The 17,951-nt window shown below is 51.2% G+C and overlaps 1 pseudogene; it reads left to right on the forward strand.

The window, feature by feature from the left end:
* Nucleotides 1-4,277: 4,277 nt before the first annotated feature.
* On the forward strand, nucleotides 4,278-15,316 carry LOC137677236 (guanylate-binding protein 1-like; annotated as a pseudogene).
* Nucleotides 15,317-17,951: the final 2,635 nt, after the last annotated feature.

Here is a 17,951-nt window from a genome sequence, read left to right on the forward strand (position 1 = left end):
TGTAGGAGAGAAGAATGAGCAGAAAGCAAGGCAACTAGGCTGTCATGCAAAGGACATTGACCACGGTGGCAACCATCTCACCACCAGCACAAACCAGCTGGAGCTTTGTCGGAGAAGAGCACAAAATTTTATCTGACACCTCAGAGAAGCACAGCTGAGAAGTCATCAGTAATGTCACTAACGGGTTATTTTATATCATACTCAATCCCAGTCCGTGCTGATGCATGATGGCCAAGCCAAGAGGGGCCTAGAATTATCGAATCACAGAATTCTTGAGGTTGGAAAAGACCTTTAAGATCATCAAGTCCAACCATTAACCCAACACTGCCAAGTCCACCACTAAACCATGTCCCTAAGTGCCACGTCTCCACATCTTTTAAATCCCTCCATGGTCATCTTTAGCCAAACCCCTGGTGTGTCTGTGTGAGGGTTGGTCCCAGGACTTTGTAGGTAATGGAGTTACTCCAACACAACGATAAGAGCAAGAGGGGTGGCTTGATGTGAGCAGAAGATGAGCACAGTGAGCTGTAGGCTGGTGTGAAGGTTGATTTGGGGATATTCCTCTCTACAGGATGAATTTCCCTGTGGACGCTTGATCCTGTGTCAAGCACAAAGCATCTTCTCATTCTCCACTCCTTGAAGGGTTGTGCCGCGTTGCAGGGGGGGTTGCGCTGGGTCCCCCACGTGCAGTCACCGATTGTAACTAGAAGGAAGTAGGTGGAAGAGCAGGGAGGGTGTGAGGTCCTTGGCAGGGTCAGGAGATGCAGCAGTGAGAAGGCTGGGTTCATGGCTGCAGACCTCTGTCAGCCTCTCCACTCCCTCCTTGCTCTCACCTGGGATCTCCACCCACTGTAGCTGCTCGAGGGGCTTTCTGGACAGTGGTAGACACCCTACATGTTCTGCACTGGGATGAACTTGGATCCTTCAGCCCATCTGCAGATCTGGGCAAGGAATGGAACAACGCTGGGGAAGAGCAGCGTGGTCAGCAGTCCCACCAGACTCCAGGAGAGTCAACCGAGCTCTGTCTTAAGGAGATGACTCACCTAACTCTGGACACCCACCATTTCTCTCCTTCTAGAGGGGAACGAGTGTTTCTTGCAGAGACTTGTCTGATCGCGTCAGTCGCTTACCTTCAGAGGGGCTGCTTCATGCTGCTCTGGGGTTCCTCACGCTCCAGGATCATGATCCAGCTTGAGGGATGTCTACAGGCATCGGGCATGTTGGAAGTTACAGGAGACACAGTTTGATGACACCATCTTGGAACCGTAGGAATTCCTTAAGACCTTTAAAACTGTTTTTTCCTGCTGCTGCATCCAAGCCCAAGGCTTCAGGAGGAGAAGCTGTTCCCTGACCTTCAGTAGCACTCGGCCACCAAACCCGATGACAACGATGAGGTGATGAGCACTCGGTCTTCCAGGAAGGATGGACACACCAGGCAACAGCCTGCTCAGCCCCGTGATGATCCAGTCGTGCCTTTTTCCTCAGCGTCCGGCCACCAATATGGCTTCTACAGAGGGACTTAAATAGTTTGGAGGCAGCTGGGGTGGGTGGAGGCACTGGTTTGAGTGTCATGAGCCAAGGTCAGATGATACCTGGCTCTTACGGAGGTCCCAGGTGGCAGCAGGTGCTGAAGATCTCATGCTTCCTTGGTGCAGAAGCATAGGGACGCGTAGGAGCTAAACCTGGCACTGGAGCTTGAAGAACCAGCCTGCGGGGAGGTGGAGACACGGCTCCAGAGGTGAAGCATCCCACAAGGAGGTCACACCAATGGGAATCCTGGCACCTGTCCAGAGGCTGGCAATGTGCAGCAGGCTGGAGGTTGATCTGCTGGAAAGCAGCTCAGCAGAGAAGGACCTGGGAGTTCTGGTGGACACCAAGTTCCCCATGAGGCAGCAATGTGCCCTTGGGGCCAGGAAGGCCAATGGTGTCCTGGGGTGCGTGAGGAAGAGTGTGGCCAGCAGGTCAAGGGAAGTTATCATCCCCCCTCTACACTGCCCTGGTGAGGCCACACCTGGAGTAACTGTGTCCAGTTCTGGGTCCCCCAGTTCAAGAAAGACAAGGAGCTACTGGAGAGAGTCCAGCGGAGGGGTACGGAGATGGTCAGAGGACTGGAACATCTCTCTTACGAGGAGAGGCTGAGGGAGCTGGGGCTGTTCAGCCTGGAGAAGAGCAGACTGAGGGGGGATCTTATCAATGCTCACAGATACCTCAGGGGTGGGTGTCAAGGGGATGAGGCCAGACTCTTCTCAGTGGTGCCCAGTGACAGGACAAGGGGCAACGGGCACAAACTGAAGCATGTGAAGTTCTGTCTCAATATGAGGAAAAACTTCTTGACTTTGAGGGTGCCAGAGCCCTGGCACAGGCTGCCCAGGGAGGGTGGGGAGTCTCCTTCTCTGGAGATATTCAAAACCCACCTGGACATGAGCCTGTGCGACGTGCTCTGGGTGACCCTGCTTTGGCTGGGGGTCGGACTGGATGATCTCCAGAAGTCCCTTCGAACCCCAACCAGTCTGTGATTCTGTGATTCTGTCTTCCTCAACCCTGCTGTGCACGTGTGCACTCACCAGCAAACTTGAAGCTGGAGCAGCAAGCGAGGAGGGGGTCCTTGGGTCTGGGCTGGGTTACTGGGGGTGACAAGTGTCCTGGGCACCTGAATGAGGGGACACCCATGAGTTTGGGGTGGCAGTGGGATGAGCGTGTCAGTTCTGGGTGTTTGCAGTGTGTGTTGAGATGGAGCAGGGGACCTGTCAGTTGGGTCAGAGGGCTGGGATGTGGGCATTGGATCTACCCCCCACGCTTGTGTGGGCGGAAATGGGGAGCGGGCATGTTGAGGGGAGAGCAGTGGGGAAACAGGGATGAGGGGTGCCCACGAGTTAGGGGGGTGGTTCATGCCCCTGTGTGAGAGAGATGGGAACGGGGCCATGCGGGTAATGTGAGGGGAAGGGGGCAATGGTGTTTCTGCAAGGGGGGTGATGGGGGTGTCCATGGGGGATGGGATGTGTTTTGAAGGGGGCGTGGGCATCCTTTTGAGAGGGGAGGAGGTACAGGGGTCAGTGAGTGAAATGGGGTCCGGAGCATGTCCATGATGCTGGGGGAACAAGGTGCCCATGGGAGAACAGGGGCTGAGGTTTGCTTGAGGGGGGGCACTGAGGAGCACGTCTGTGTGTCAGTAGTGCGTGTCCTTGTGCGAGGGCTGCACAAGGGGCACGAGTGCGGTGGGACCATGGTACGTGTCTGCAAGAGGGGAACACGGGGGAGGTGGGGTGCATGTTGGGGCACGGGGGCTTAGGGGCTGACCAGGGTGTTTCTTGGCAGGCCCTCAGATGAGAGGCTCATGGGAGAGGTGGCATTTCCACGATGGGCATGGGGAGAAGTATCTGGGGGAAGATGCACAAGTGGGAGAGCAGCAGAGGCCATGGCAGGACTGTTGGGGTGTGGGTGAGAGAGCTGATGGAGGGCACATGTCTGTGGGTGGAGGAGAAGAGGAAGCATGTGTGCTGGTGCTCCAAGCGGGGACAGGGCGATGCGGAGGTCGAGTTGGAGCGGTAGGGATGGGGAGGTGAGGGGCCCACTTGGTGGATATAAGGGGGAAGGGGGAACCTTCTTAATGCTCTTCATCGCAAGCCCGTTGTGCTAGAAGGGCGTTGATAACGCACAGATGTTTTGGCTGCTGCTGAACGGTGCTTGCACAACACCAAGGCCTTCTCTTCTTTCCCACTCTGCCCCGCGCAGTGAGGTAGGTGGGGGTGGGCAAGAGGTTGGGAGGGAACATGGCCAGGACCTTCAAAGATCATCTAGTCCAACCCCCCTGCCATAAGCAGGGACATCTTGTAGTCCATCAGGTTGCTCAAAGCCCCATCCAGCCTCACCTTGAGCACTTCCAATGATGGGCCACCCACAACTTCTGTGGGGCATCCACAACTTCTTTGGGCAACCTGCTCCTCTATCTCACCACCCTTCCACGCTAGATAACAACATGCTAGGCAATAAGAAAGTGGGATCACAGAAGAAGGGGTGGGGGGATATCTCTTAAGGTGGGTGTAACTCTGAAACTGTCTGGGCAGCTGGGAGGTGGTGAGGGTTTGCTTTTGCATCACTTGTTTTTTGTTCTTGTTCCCTCACTTATTAAACCGTCTTTATCTCGCCTGCCCAAGTTTTCATGCTTAGCTGCTGGCCAGGCTCAAACCACCAGCCAATGAGGGAGTTTTCCTCCTCCCTCCTAGTCCGTGACTTTCACTTTCGGTCTCTGACTCACACTATATCCCGGAACAGGAGGAGACGGACCAAGGGCACAGGAGAAAAGGCAGAGCAGGACCCAGGCTGCAGCAAAGCTGTTTCAGCCCAGAGCTGCTGACGAAGACGAGGGTGAGTCCCTTGCTCTAATCCCTCCTCCCCGCCCCCCAAGCAGTGTTGGCCAGCCGGGCTGTGGAACAACTCCTTCCGACCCCAGCAAGCGACAGCAACCCCAGCAAGTGACAGGGACCCCACCGGATTGGAGGAGAAAAAGATCAAAGGTCTAATTGGGCTCTGGGACAGAGCAAGGAGAATGGGTGGCTGGGAGTCTGTGTTCACCCCCCACCTTGGCTTTGCACACGATTTAGACTTCCCTACGCTTGGGCCCTGTGCACTAACCTTTCGTCTGCTCCCTGCTGAGCTGGCAGTGCCCGTGACATGAGGGGCAGCCTCTTGTCCCACACTGGCAGCCCCCTTGGTGTTCCTGGAAGAGGATCAGGGCTTGTGAAGTCCTCAGAGAGGATTCAAAGTCCAGAAGTGGGCAGTGTCCGTGGAGCTCGGTGTTGCTGTAGCGAAGTCCTGGGGCGTTCAGGGAGGTTGCAGTGGGGCAGCCGCAAGCTGTTGTGCTGCCTCTGTGTCTGTGGGGTTTACTGGTACCTGGCAGGGGCTGGGTGATGGCTGGGGGATGTAGTGGTTTGACCCCAGCTGGCAAGTAAGTCCCACATAGCCGCTCGCTGACTCCCCCCTCAGCGGGATTAGGAGGAGGGAATGAGAAGGGTAAAGGGAGACAAGTTGTGGGTTGAGATAAAGACAGTTTGAAAGGTAAAGCAAAAGTTGTGTGCACAACCAAAGAAAAACAAGGAATTCATTCACTCCTTCCCATGTCTGGGACAGCAGGGCTCCTGTCACGCGTAACCGTTACTTGGGAAGTCAAACACCATCACTCTGAATGTCCCCCCCTTCCTCCTTCTTCCCCCAACTTTTATTGCTGAGCATGATGTGCTAGTGGTACGGAATATCCCTTGGGTCAGCTGGGGTCAGCTGTCCTGGCTGTGTTCCCCCCAACTTCTTGAGCACCCTTTGCTGGTTTTGGCTGGGATAGAGTTAATTTTCTTCATAGCAGCTGGTTGTTGCAGCTTGAGTCGGGGCAGGGCTCTTAAGCAGAGGACAGATGCTCTCTATTAACCCTTTCCTTCCCCAGAGGGGAAAAGGAAAAGTGAAAAGGGAGAGAGGCTTAAGGGTTGGAAAGTTAAAACAGTTTTAATAACCAACAACAATGAAAAAGAGTGGCGTGGCTGTGGTGCTTGTTGGAGAGGCAACGCATGTTGTAGGAGTTGAGGTGGCTTCACAACACCTACACCTGCACTGATATTTAATTCTCCACCACACCTGAAAAACATTTGGGAAAAGCAATAATAGGAGCATGCTGCTGTGATGGTCCCAAGAAAATCCCAAATTCCCCAAATCTGGCAGAGGCAGCTTGGCAGAAAAAGGAAAAGTATTAGGACACGTAACTGGGAACAAAACTCTACAAAAACACGATAAAGGAAGAACTGTGCCCAGCGACAAAGATCGGCATGTTGCAAGCTGTTTTAGCTTCCAGCCCCTGGACACTGTCCAAGAGGAAATCTGATAGTCCCTGGACTGAGCTGTCCAGGTCTCCTCCCACCGCAGTGGGGATGCAAATTGTTCAGGGGCTGCCCCTCTCGGGCCTCACATTGGGTGCCAATAAATCTGTCAGTGTTTAAGGCTGGGCAGAGGTTTAGCGGTTGGTCGACAGACGCTCTCTCTTAACCCTTTCCTTCCCCAGAGGGAAAAACGAAAAAAGGGAGAGAGGCTTAATGGTTGGAAAGTTAAAATGGTTTTAATAAACAATAACAAGGAAAAAGAGCATAATAAATAATGAACTAGATACAAAACCACTACTGAGCTCCCCACGATGACGACCACGTCACTGCTGACACTGCAGGGCAGGCACTGGGGAGTCCCGAATCAGACGCGGCACCAGGCAGGAACGTGGATCAGGTTCAGCGAAGGCAGGAGTGTGGGCAGAGCCCTCCCTGGACGCCGGCCATGGGGGCACAGAGCGCGACCCTCATGGTCCCTCAGCTTTAAACTGAGTATGATGTGTGTGGGATGGAATACCCCGTTGGTCAGGTTTGGGTCACCTGTCCTGTCCGCTCCTCCCCGCAGGTGCGACACTTTTACGGTCCTTTCCTTTGTGGAACTGCTCATCAATAACGAAAACATCCCTGTATTGTCCACACTACTTTCAGCCCAAATCCAAAACACTGGAGTGTGGGAAGGGGATCACCCACCAATGCACAGGAGGAGGAAAGGAGAGATGGGAGCCTTGTGAGGGCAAGGACCAAGCATGTCCCTGTGAGAGGCACGGTGGAGGGTGAGAGGGGTTTTATGGGGTCAGGCATAAGAAATTAATGAAGCAATTCATAAGCACCTCTCCTAAGCTTCAATTTACCCCCTAAGCTGTCCTTTCCTTGCAGCTGGTGTGACCCTCCCATCATTCCTGTTGCTCTAGAGCCCTGTCTGAGGCCATTGCTGTGTCCCACACCCATTTTTGCATGATTAACCACACAGCAAGCTTCAAACTGGTGTTCAGGACATAATGCAGAGTACTCTCACTGTCCCACTGGGCTTTCAGAAACTGAGCTATTTCTGTCACCAGGCAAACGGGAAGGGGCCGTGCACGTCTGCTAAGCGTCAGTGTTGCCTTCACAGCATCACTTGCGAGGGGCAAAAAGAGGAGGCGTGGTGGAAGGAATTTGGTGCAATGCATGGTTTGCTTGGAAAAATGAAGTAGGATGATAATGACTGTCCGTGTTTGGACTGTGGGATGTCCCCACCTTGTTAACCAGCCTGTCTCGCCTTCTCCTCTGCAGGCCGTGCTCGCTGTCAGCAATGGCATCTGAAATCCTCATGCCAGTGCCTGTCTGCCTCATTGAGAACAGCCAGAGGAAGGGGCTGGTGGTCCAGCAGGAAGCCCTGCAGGTGCTGTCCAAGGTCACCCAGCCTGTGGTTGTGGTGGCCATCGCAGGGCTGTACCGCACTGGCAAGTCGTACCTCATGAACAGGCTGGCTCGTCAGAGGAAAGGTGAGGGAGGTCCCAGCACAGCATGGCCAAGGGACCTGGGTTTTCCTACTCTGTCTTTAACACTGTTGAGACCCTTGCGTCCTCCCCACAGGTTTCTCCCTGGGCTCCAGCGTGCAGTCCCACACCAAAGGTATCTGGATGTGGTGTGTACCTCACCCCTGCAAGCCTGGACACACTCTGGTGCTGCTGGACACTGAAGGGCTGGGAGATGTGGAGAAGGTGTGGAAGAAGCAGAAGGTCCCTTTGTGCATTCCCAGCACTTTGTGGAAGCTCTTGAGGGCCCAACCATGGTGATCAGAGTCAAGGCGTTCCCACCACCCCTGGTGGCCTTTGGCCTGTGTGCTGGGAAGAGCCAGAGGCCATGGGGAAGGAGGTCGGGGTAGATAAGTTTGACAGATCCTGAGAGGTAAGAGTTGAGGATAAGGCCAGCTACAGAAAGACATGGAGATAGCATGGGGATGGGTCTCTGCAAAAACTGGTCTTGCCATGGCCTGTTGGTTAGGGGCATTCAGGGTGTGGGGATTCGGGGCTTTGCTCATACTCAGGGGTTGTTGCTGATAAGAGCCAAGGGTTGTTGTTCCAGGGCGACAACAAGAACGACACATGGATCTTTGTGCTGACCGTACTGCTCTCCAGCACCCTGATCTACAACAGCAAAGGCACCATTGACCAGCAAGCCATGGACCAGCTGCAGTATCCTTGGTGGGACAGCAGCACCAGGGGATGCCCTCCTCTCCCGGTGTGGTGGGCTAGGAGTTGACAAATCCCAGCTCCTCAAACAGCTGCAGAACCTTCTGGTGGTGCCCAGTGACATGCTTTGAGTCCTTAGGAGTCCCATGTCTTGGACCTCAGGGCTGAGGGTTTTTCTCCCTCCTCCCTCTGGTGGTTCCAGGCCATTCTCTGTCCCTGCAGAGTCTCCTCTCTTCCCCATGAAGTGCTGAGTGGTTGCAGGATGGCGATGCCCCTGCATTCAGACCTGAGGTCCCTGTTTCCTTAGCCAGCTCTCCAGCTATGTGGTGAAGCTGTCTGAGCATATCAAGTTGAAAGCAGCACCTGAGAAGAGTGAAGATGAACTGAAGGATTCAGAAAAATTTGTCCTCTTCTTCCCGACTTTTGTCTGGGCTGTCCGGGATTTCACACTGCGGCTGGAGGTAGATGGGAAGGAAATCTCTGAGGACGAATACTTGGAGAACGCACTGAAGTTAAAGGCTGGTAAGGGAATGGTGCTGTGCTGCTGGAGATGTCCAGCCTCAGACACAGCAGCATTGGAGTGTAATTCAACAACAGCCCAAGCCTGGTGAACTTGCTCCATGTCCTCTTACCCCACAGGTAGCAGCCCGGAGATCGAACGCTACAACCAGCCCCGGACAGCATCAGCCAGTTCTTTCCAGGTCGCAAGTGCTTTGTTTTTGACCCACCGGCCAGAAAGAGGGACCTGGACCACTTGGAGGAGCTTCAGGATGATGAGATCGAGCCTGAATTCCTGCAGCAGGTGGAGAAATTCTGCAGCCACATCTGGGAAAAGTCTCCACCTAAGACCGTCCGTGGCGGGCACTTCGTAACAGGGAACAGTGAGTACTGCTGTGCAGAGGGTTGGATGGGCAGCAGCTCTTGGTCCTGTGTGTGGGGCAGGATCCAATGCAGAGTCAAATGAGGCAGGTGGGGAAAGGGAGAGCTTTTGTGCTGGCTGCTGTCCATGGCGCTGGAGTTGGAGCTTCTGGATGTTGCAGGCAGGGTGGGAAAGAGTTAGGAAAAGAAGTTCAGGAAGAGTGTGGGAGGGAGGCAGCAGGGATATGGCAGGGCCCAGGGTGAATGGGAGCCTGCGTTTTGTTCAGGCTGCAGATGTCTCATCCTTGGTCGTCCTTGGCAGTGCTGGGGAAACTGGCAGAGACCTACGTGAAGGCCATCGAGAGCGGGGGCAGTGCCGTGCCTGGAGAGTGCGGTGGTCGCCCTGGCAGAGATTGAGAACACAGCAGCAGTGAAAGCGGCTGTGACGTTGTACCAGGATCTGATGAAGCAGCGGGCGAAGATGCCCATGGAGACTGTTCAGGAGCTGCTGGAGCTGCACACCAAGTGCGAGCAGGAGGCACTGAAGCTCTTCATGGCACGGACATTCGATGATGACATCTGCTATTGCCAGGCAGATCTCATAGTAGGTGATCCCCAGCCCAGTCAGAATTCCCCCAGGGACACCATCATCCCCTTAGCTCTGGGAAAATAGCATGGTCCTGGGGGACAGGGATCTGCCTGCCTCCTGCCAGACGACACTGCTGTGTCCTCTCCAGAAGACACAGTCCCAATGCCCGCTCCCACAGTCTGGAAGCTGTCCCTGCTGTGCTCCCTCTTCTCCCTGGGTTCTAAAGATTTGCTGCAACGGGGATGAACCTCAGGCCTGCCCGATCTCTTGCTGCACCCAGATGTGTCTGTGCCCTGGCTCGAAGCCTGTAGCCTTCCACACCTCCCCTGTGCTGCTGACGAATTCTTGTCCCTGTGTTTTGTGAAGCCCGTGGTCCCTGGCATGCTCTCTGCCCCTGTGCACCTTGGTGCAGAGATGTCTGTGGGTGCAGAAGGCCCTCCCCATCTGTCACCTCCCAGCTGATTACCCCCCAGACTGGAGATCCCAATTCCCATGTTGACCTGGCTTGATTTTTGCCTGGCATGAGAGTGGTGGATGCAGCTCAGCCTGGGCTGATGCCTTCCCTCTGCATCTTTCCGCACAGCGCCAGGTACAGCAGGTCAAGGAGAAGTTCTGCACGGACAACGAGCAGGCGTCTCGTGTCAAGTGCGAGGCTGCTCTCAAGGACCTCTCCCAGGACATGGAGAGACGAATCAGTGATGGTGCCTACAGTGTGCCAGGGGGTTACGAGCTGTTCAAAGGAGACGAGCAGGCACTGGTGAGGAAATATCGGGAACTTCCTGGCAAAGGGGTGAAGGTAGGAACAAGAGCAGCTCCCCTTCAAGGGGAGAGGCTCCATGTCCCATTCCCCTTCCCCCAAGATACCGTTTCTCCCCAGCTGCTCTTTCTCCCCTTGACTCCTCTTCTACCTGCGGTCCTCCAGGCTGATGCTGTCCTGCAGGAGTTCCTCCAAAGAAAACAGGCTGTGGCCAAAGTCATCCTCAAAGCAGACGTCTCCCTGACAGAGAAGGACAAGGAGCTGAAAAGTAACTTGTGGTCTGGAGAAATGCCACTGCCTGTAGAGGGGCAAGCATGCTGGAGTGGGACAACAGGACTCCTTGGGGGCTTGTGCGCTCAGCTCCTGCCCTTGCAAGACCCTTGTTTCTCTGTCACCAGGTGAGCAAGACCGGAATGAGAGAGCTGAGCAGGAGAGGGAGGTCCAGAGGAAGAAGGAGGCAGAAGACAAGCAGAAGTTGCAGGACCAGTTACGCAGCTGCGAAGAGCACAAACTTCAGCTGAGAAAGAAGCTGGAGGAGAGCTGTGAGAAGCAGCTGGAGGAGCACCAGAAGATGATGAGCCATAAATCAAAGGTACCAAGTGGGAGAGTGCAGGGGCCAAGATGTGGCTAGCAGGGAGGAATGGCAAAGGGATCCCAGCTGGGTCTCTCCCCTTGCTCCTTGGTGACAACCTGCCTGTCTTCACAGGAGGAGAGTGCGTTGCTCAACGATGGCTTCTTTGACAAAGCCAACTACATGCAACTGGTGAACAGGAGACTGGAGCAGGAATATTGCACCACCAAGAATAGCTACATGTCCTGGATCGACATAATGATATCGATACTCATGGGCTTGGTATCTGTCATATTTCGCTGTTGGAAGTAGTGGGGGATCTCTCTCAAATACTTTAACGCTCCTATTGTAAGAAAGTAAGAGAGGTGTGTAGTGTCCCTACGTACAATTGTGAGACATTTTGAAAGCCCTTCATGCAAGATGCTTGCCATAGAGTGTTTTCATGCATGCTTCCTCCAGGAGATGATCTCTTCCCTCCCAGAGCACCTAGTTTCTCACTTCATCTGAAGGCCCGGGGAACATCTAAAGCCAGGGTGGCCTGGGGCACAGAAAGGCAGTAATGGCAGCAGGCCGGTCTGGGAGCATTTTGCCATGCTCAGAACATGCCATTGGGGGATCTGACCCACGTCTTCTAGAGACCTCCTCACCAGGGCTATGGGAATCATGCCCGAGAGAGCAATGCAGCATCAAAGTGTAGCAATACAAAATCAAAGTTACCAATACTAAATCTTAGTGCACTATTATACCAGATTATGTGTGACATTGGTCACTCACCAAAGATCTGCAGTTGACAAGAGGAGTAACCTCAAGAGGCGTCCCAGCTCAAGGGGACATTACCGCCGTGCAGGCAGCTGCTCAGCAAGGAGAGCTCAAAGAAGGCTCACTCAGGCTGTCATACCTGGTCCTGCACTTGGGTCCCAGCAACCCCACGCAATGGTACAGGCTTAGGGAAGAGTGGCTGGAAAGATGCCCGGCTGAAAAGGACCTGGGGGTGTTGGTCAACAGCCATCTGAATATGAGCCAGCAGTGTGCCCAGGTGGCCAAGGCGGCCAACAGCATCTTGTCTTGTATCAGAACTAGTGTGACCAGCAGGACTAAGGAAGTGATCGTCCCCCTCTACTCAGGACTGGTGAGGCCGCATCTCGAATCCTGTGTTCAGTTTTGGACCTCTCACTATAAGAAAGACATTGAGGTGCTGAAGCGAGTCCAAAGAAGGGCAAAGAAGGTGGTGAAGGGTCTCTAGCACAAGTTTTATGTGGAGCATCTGAGGGAACTGGGATTGTTTAGTCTGGAGAAAAGGAGGTTGAGGGGAGACCTTGCTCTCTACAACTACCTGAAAGGAGGTAGTAGCGAGGCGGGTGTTGGTCTTTCCTCCCAAATAACAAGCGATAGGACAAGAGGAAATGGTCTCAAGTTGCACCAGGGGAGGTTTAGATTGGATGTCAGGAAAATGTTCTTCACTGAAAGGGCTGTCAAGCATTGGAACAGGCTGCCCAGGGATGTGGTGGAGTCACCATCCCTGGAGGGATTTAAAAGACATGTAGACGTGGCTCTCAGGGGCATGGTTTAGTGGTGGACTTGGCAGTGATAGTTTAATGGTTGGACTTGATTCTATAACTTTCAATGCTGCAAACTCAATATCACACAGAAGGAAGAGTGATGGCAGCTCCAGTGCCCTCAAAGACATGAGCAACTCTTCGAGGAGCAGCAGGTGAATTGAACTGAGACCTGGTGCAGAAGACTGTTGTCCCTACTGTAGGGACTTTGACTGGTCTCCTAATCATGACTTTATCTCTTCCATTGATGAATTTGGGGCTGTTCCAAGAAGGTCTTGGATTGATTCCCTTTCAGTTTGTTCCTCTTTTGTCAAATTGCAAACTCAAAACGACTTGGGGACAAACACAACGTACTGCTCTGCTGTTTTGAAAGTCCCACTTGTCTAAGGCAGTTAAAGGTGGCTTTAAAAATGTTGTTTACAATGAAATTATTTTGTTTAATTTAACACTTCACATGTATGCAGTCCCCTTTATAAAAAATGTATGCGCGGGTGTTGAGCCATGTGGAGAAGGCCTTGAGAGAAAGAGAGTCGGAGGCCTCTCAGGGGGTGGTCATGAGTGTCCTAGCTCTGTTCTGGGCTTCCTAGCAGATGAAAGGTGACTCAGACAGAAATATTTATCCCTTATATCCATACAGAGGACTGTAGCATAGCACATGTCGGTTGCTTTGGGGTTTTTGGCTTCCTGTTCATTTCTGCTGGCAGAGCAATCCCCAGCAAGGCGCAGGTTGGTCACTCCAGCACTGAACAGGCACCAACTCTCTTCATTTTTCATTTTTAGTGCATTTTAGCACCACAAACCAAATCTCCTCCTTTCCTATGCATACATCACTGCAAGGGGAGGTACTGAGAGCAGTGGTGGGCATTGCTGCTGGTGATGGACGTGCTTGGGTAGGCCAACGGAGCAGGGACTGAGTTGCAGCCCTGTCTCAGGAGATGTCCTTTCTCTGAGACACCAATGCTCACATGCACCTAATGACCAATTTCCCACCCCCTCAAGGCAAATTTCATCCTAATTTTGACATTTGCTTTACTTCAGCACCATTTTTGTGTGGCTCTCGATGGACATGCTGACAAACCTCCCTGGTCCTTCCAAGGTGATGAGCAGCTCCTAAGGTGTATAATTGAGTGTGAAATTCAGAGAATCATAGACTCATCGAATGGTTTGTGTTGGAAGGGACCTTAAAGATCATCTAGTTCCAGCCCCCCCTGCCATGGGCAGGGACACCTTCCACCAGACCAGGTTGCTCAAAGCCTTATCCAATCTGGCCTTGAACACTGCCAGGGAGGGGGTATCCATAGTTTCTCTGGGCAACCTCTTCCAGAGTCTCACTACACTCACAGGAAAGAATTTCTTCTTAATATCTAATTGAAATCTCACCTCTTTCAGTTTAAAACCATCCCCCATCATCCTATCACTCCATGCCATTGTAAAACATCCCTCTCCCACTTTCCTGAAGGGCCCCTTCAGGTACCAGAAGGCTGCTAGAAGGTCTCCTCGGAGCCTTCTCTTCTCCAGGCTGAACAGTCCAAGCTCTCTCAGCTTGTCTTCATAGGAGAGGTGCTCCAGCCCTGTGATCATCTTTGTGGCCCTCTTCTGGACTCGCTCCAACAGCTCCATGTCCTTCTTATGTTGGGGCCCCAAGAGCTGGACACAGCACTGCAGGTGTGGTCTCACGAGAGTGGAGCAGAGGGGCAGAATCCCCTCCCTCGACCTGCTGGCCACGCTTCTTTTGATGCAGCCCAGGATACAGTTGGCCTTCTGGGCTGCAAGCGTACATTGCTGGCTCATGGTGAGCTTCTTGTCAACCATCATCCCCAATTCCTTCTCCTCAGGGCTGCTCTCAATCCATTCTCTGCCCAGCCTGGATCTGTGCTTGGGACTGACCCGACCCACATGCAGGACCTTGCACTTGGCCTTGTTGAACTTCATGCGGTTTGCACAGGCCCACTCTCTCAAGCCTGTCAAGGTCCCTCTGGATGGCATCCCTTCCCTCCACTGCGTGTCGACCGCACCACACAGCTTGGTGTCATTGGCAAACTTGCTGAGGGCGCACTCAATTCCACTGTCCATGTCACCAACAAAGGTGTTAAACAGGACCGGTCCCAGCACCAACCCCTGAGGAACGCCACTCGTCACTGGTCTCCACTTGGACATCGAGCCGTTGACCGTATCTCTTTGAGTGCAACCATCCAGCCAATTCCTTATCCACCGAGTGGTCCATCCATCAAGTCCCTGTCTCTCCAATTTAGAGACAAGGATGTCATGCAGGATAGTGTCAAATGCTTTGCACAAGTCCAGGTAGATGACATCAGTCACTCTTCCCCTATCCACCAGCGCTGTATCCCCATCATAGAAGGCCACCACATTTTGCAGTCATGATTTGCCCTTAGTGAAGCCATGTTGGCTGTCACCAATCACCTCCTTGATTTCCGTGAGCCTCAGTATAGTTTCCAGGAGGATCTGCTCCATGATGTTGCCAGGCACAGAGGTGAGACTGACTGGCCTGTAGTTCCCTGGGTCTTCCTTTTCTTCCTTCTTGAAAATGGTCATGTTGCAACAGTTTTCTTACCCATGTGAGTTTCGTTCCCATGAGGGTAGGCAATAGATCTTGATACAATGTATAGTTAGACTGTAGTAATTGGTGGGATGTGACAGGAGCTGAACAGTTAAAGTCGCATCCCATAATGTCATTAAAACTACAAATACAGCTATTTGAATGATTGTGTATACCTACAGTGACGTTGTCTATAAATACAGACTCACAAAGGGTTCTCATACGAGCACATCCATTTCCAATGCACATAAGTACAGTCTCAGGGCTTTCATCAGGATGTGTGTCAGAATGACAAAGATTTTGTTCAGTGTCAAGACAAATGTCTTGGGCCTTAATGGTATTATTGTCACTGAAATCGGGAATAAAACTCCTCAACGCTGGGTTTAGCATTAACGAGCAGGTGTTACTTTTATTCAGCCAAGGGACATGGGGGATCGCTCCACCTAACATGTCCACCTAGGGACAAAATCACACTCTTTATATACATTATAGAAAAATGAATATTCATACAATTCCTGAGAAAAGCCCGCCTACTCCAAGAAACCTTATGCATATGCTAATATATTACGTAACTTGTCTTTGCACATGCGTACTAAATTGGGGAAGGGTTTCGGGTGGTCTCTAGTGGTGGTAATCCCCCCCATGGTTGTGCTGTTCGCTGTACGACCCTGCTTCTGCGCAAGCGTGGTTGATGTCTTTCTGTTGACACGTGCAGGTGGCTCCAAGGAAAAGATCCTGTTCTGGTTCTTACAGGATTTCTCTCTTCTTCTGGCACCAGAACTGTGAATTAAGTCATTTAAGACACTACAAAGATGATGTTTGCAGCCTTGTTTATCTTTGGCCCTTCTTTGTAATTAGTGAGGAATTTAACAGAGGCCTTGGATCTCTGCACAAGCAAGAGCCTATCTGCATACCATTCCCACCAGTACCTCAGTGATAGCTATAACTGTAAGTGTTATCAGTCCTAGAAGCAGAGACTGTCTGTGAAACATGCAGTTAGCTTCAGAATGTGCAGTTATTTTAGCTGAAAGGAAAATTACTGAGAGGTAAATAGGTTCTGTTTAAAGGTTACACAGAGTAGGCTTTTTAGGGTCTACTCTGAGGCCTACTTTTACTAAACCACCTGGTATCAATTCCTCCCTTTGGAAGCAGTTAGATTTCTTATTTCACTACTTCCATATATTTATCTCAATGATTCTCTTAACACAACCTGTGCAGATCCCTATGATAACTACAATAATGACGACATAAACTATTCCCTCTAACAATGTGTCTAACCATCCCTTTAAAGACAATCCACCTAATTCTTGAAGGATTTTGATGAGCCAGTTATTTTCTGCTGCATCCCTGATCACCCTGCTGTCTTCTACTTTTTTCATTTTGCCTAATTGCTCTTGTAGATTATCCATGATGTTTGGGATGTGGATACAGCAGTGTTCTTTGTCTAGTTTAAGATATTCACACACTCCTTGTTCTTTGAAAAACAGCAAGTCTAAGGCTAGTCTATTTTGCAAAGTCATTTTAATATTGGCTTGGATCTGTTTATTAACAATTTGGAACACCTTTTGAGTGTCTCTTCACAAAGTTTGTACTTGCCAAGTCAAATTTTCTATTAACATTCATTTTTCTAAAGCCATTAGTCCTGCTAATAGAAATCTTTGAAATCCCCATTCAAGTTGTACTGCTGTGGAAGGCCCTGAATTTAGGATTGATATTTTAGTATGATTTAAGACATTGGGGCACTTCTAATTAGCTCTGCTGATGCTATGAATAGGCTTCGTGCCCCAGTTAAAGCACCAATCTACCTTTCCCACATATTTCCAATACACTCCCAGAGGTGTGATCCAAGTTTTGAGTTTCTTCCTAAGGTTAGTACATTCCCGAGTGGTGGGCACATTGGGTATCATGTTATCAGGAACATAGTCTCAATAATCCTGCAGCTTGTCCACCGGAGGCTGCTAATGCAGTTTGCAAAGCTGAGCGTTTAAGGGTTGCGATCCTCCAGGACACTGTTCCTCTGCATCCCTCCCAAATACTGTCCTGTTACCTCCTGATCTCCCATGAGTAGTGTCTTGCAAAACATCACTACATTTTTGTCTACACTTATTCTCTCTGTCTAAATAATAGGAAGCGTTAGCCTGTTTAAAGGCCTCTGTGATGTTATCATATGCTTCCAATAAGGATGAATTAATTGGTATGATACCCCAAGGGATAGGCTGAGTAGCTGAATGAGGAATTGGGATACACGCTATAACACTAGTAAGATTGTACATCCTACTGAACCCTTGTATCAAAGTTAGAATTAAGTTTTCATCTATGTCTGTGTGGGCCTCTCCATCTGTATCAACTTCTGCACTTTCTGACATCACTGCAAGAGACAGAACTTTGTGATTCCCAAGTTAATCTTAAACGTAAAGGTCCTTCTTGTTTGACAGTTCATTCTGGTGATGAGGCTGGTTTGATCCTGTTGTGATGAATCCACAGAGTGACTCCTTCGAGACTGACAGCTGCGTAGGTGGTAAGTAAAACCTGGAAAGGTCCTTTTGCACTTCTTTAACGGTTCGTCTGACCATGTCCTCAGGTACACCCAGTCTCCAGGTTGGTACTGATGCACAGGCACGTCCAAGGTTAGTGGTGCGCTTACAGTAATGTACCTGTGGAGAGAGGACAGAACCTTTCCTAGAGAGAGAACATATTCTTTCAGGTAATGTTTCCCTGTGAACTCAGGATTAACTCCTGTTTCTGTCACCTGAAAGAGTTTACCGTATATGATTTCAAAAGGACTAAACTTTTCTTTAGTTCTAAGTTGAATGTATAGTGGTAACAAAGCTAAGAGTAAAGTGTCTGGCCACTTTATCTGAGCCTCTTGGTAAATTATACTCATCTGTCTCTTTAAACTTTGATTCATTCTTCCTACTTTCCCACTTGATTGAGGTCTCTATGGGGTATGGAGATCCCATTTCACCCCTAATACTTTAGCCAAATTTTGAACAGCCTCTGCTATGAAGTGTGGGCCTCTATCCAAAGA

Source organism: Nyctibius grandis, unplaced genomic scaffold, assembly GCF_013368605.1.
Source record: "Nyctibius grandis isolate bNycGra1 unplaced genomic scaffold, bNycGra1.pri S41, whole genome shotgun sequence".
In the NCBI taxonomy this organism is placed as follows: domain Eukaryota; kingdom Metazoa; phylum Chordata; class Aves; order Nyctibiiformes; family Nyctibiidae; genus Nyctibius; species Nyctibius grandis.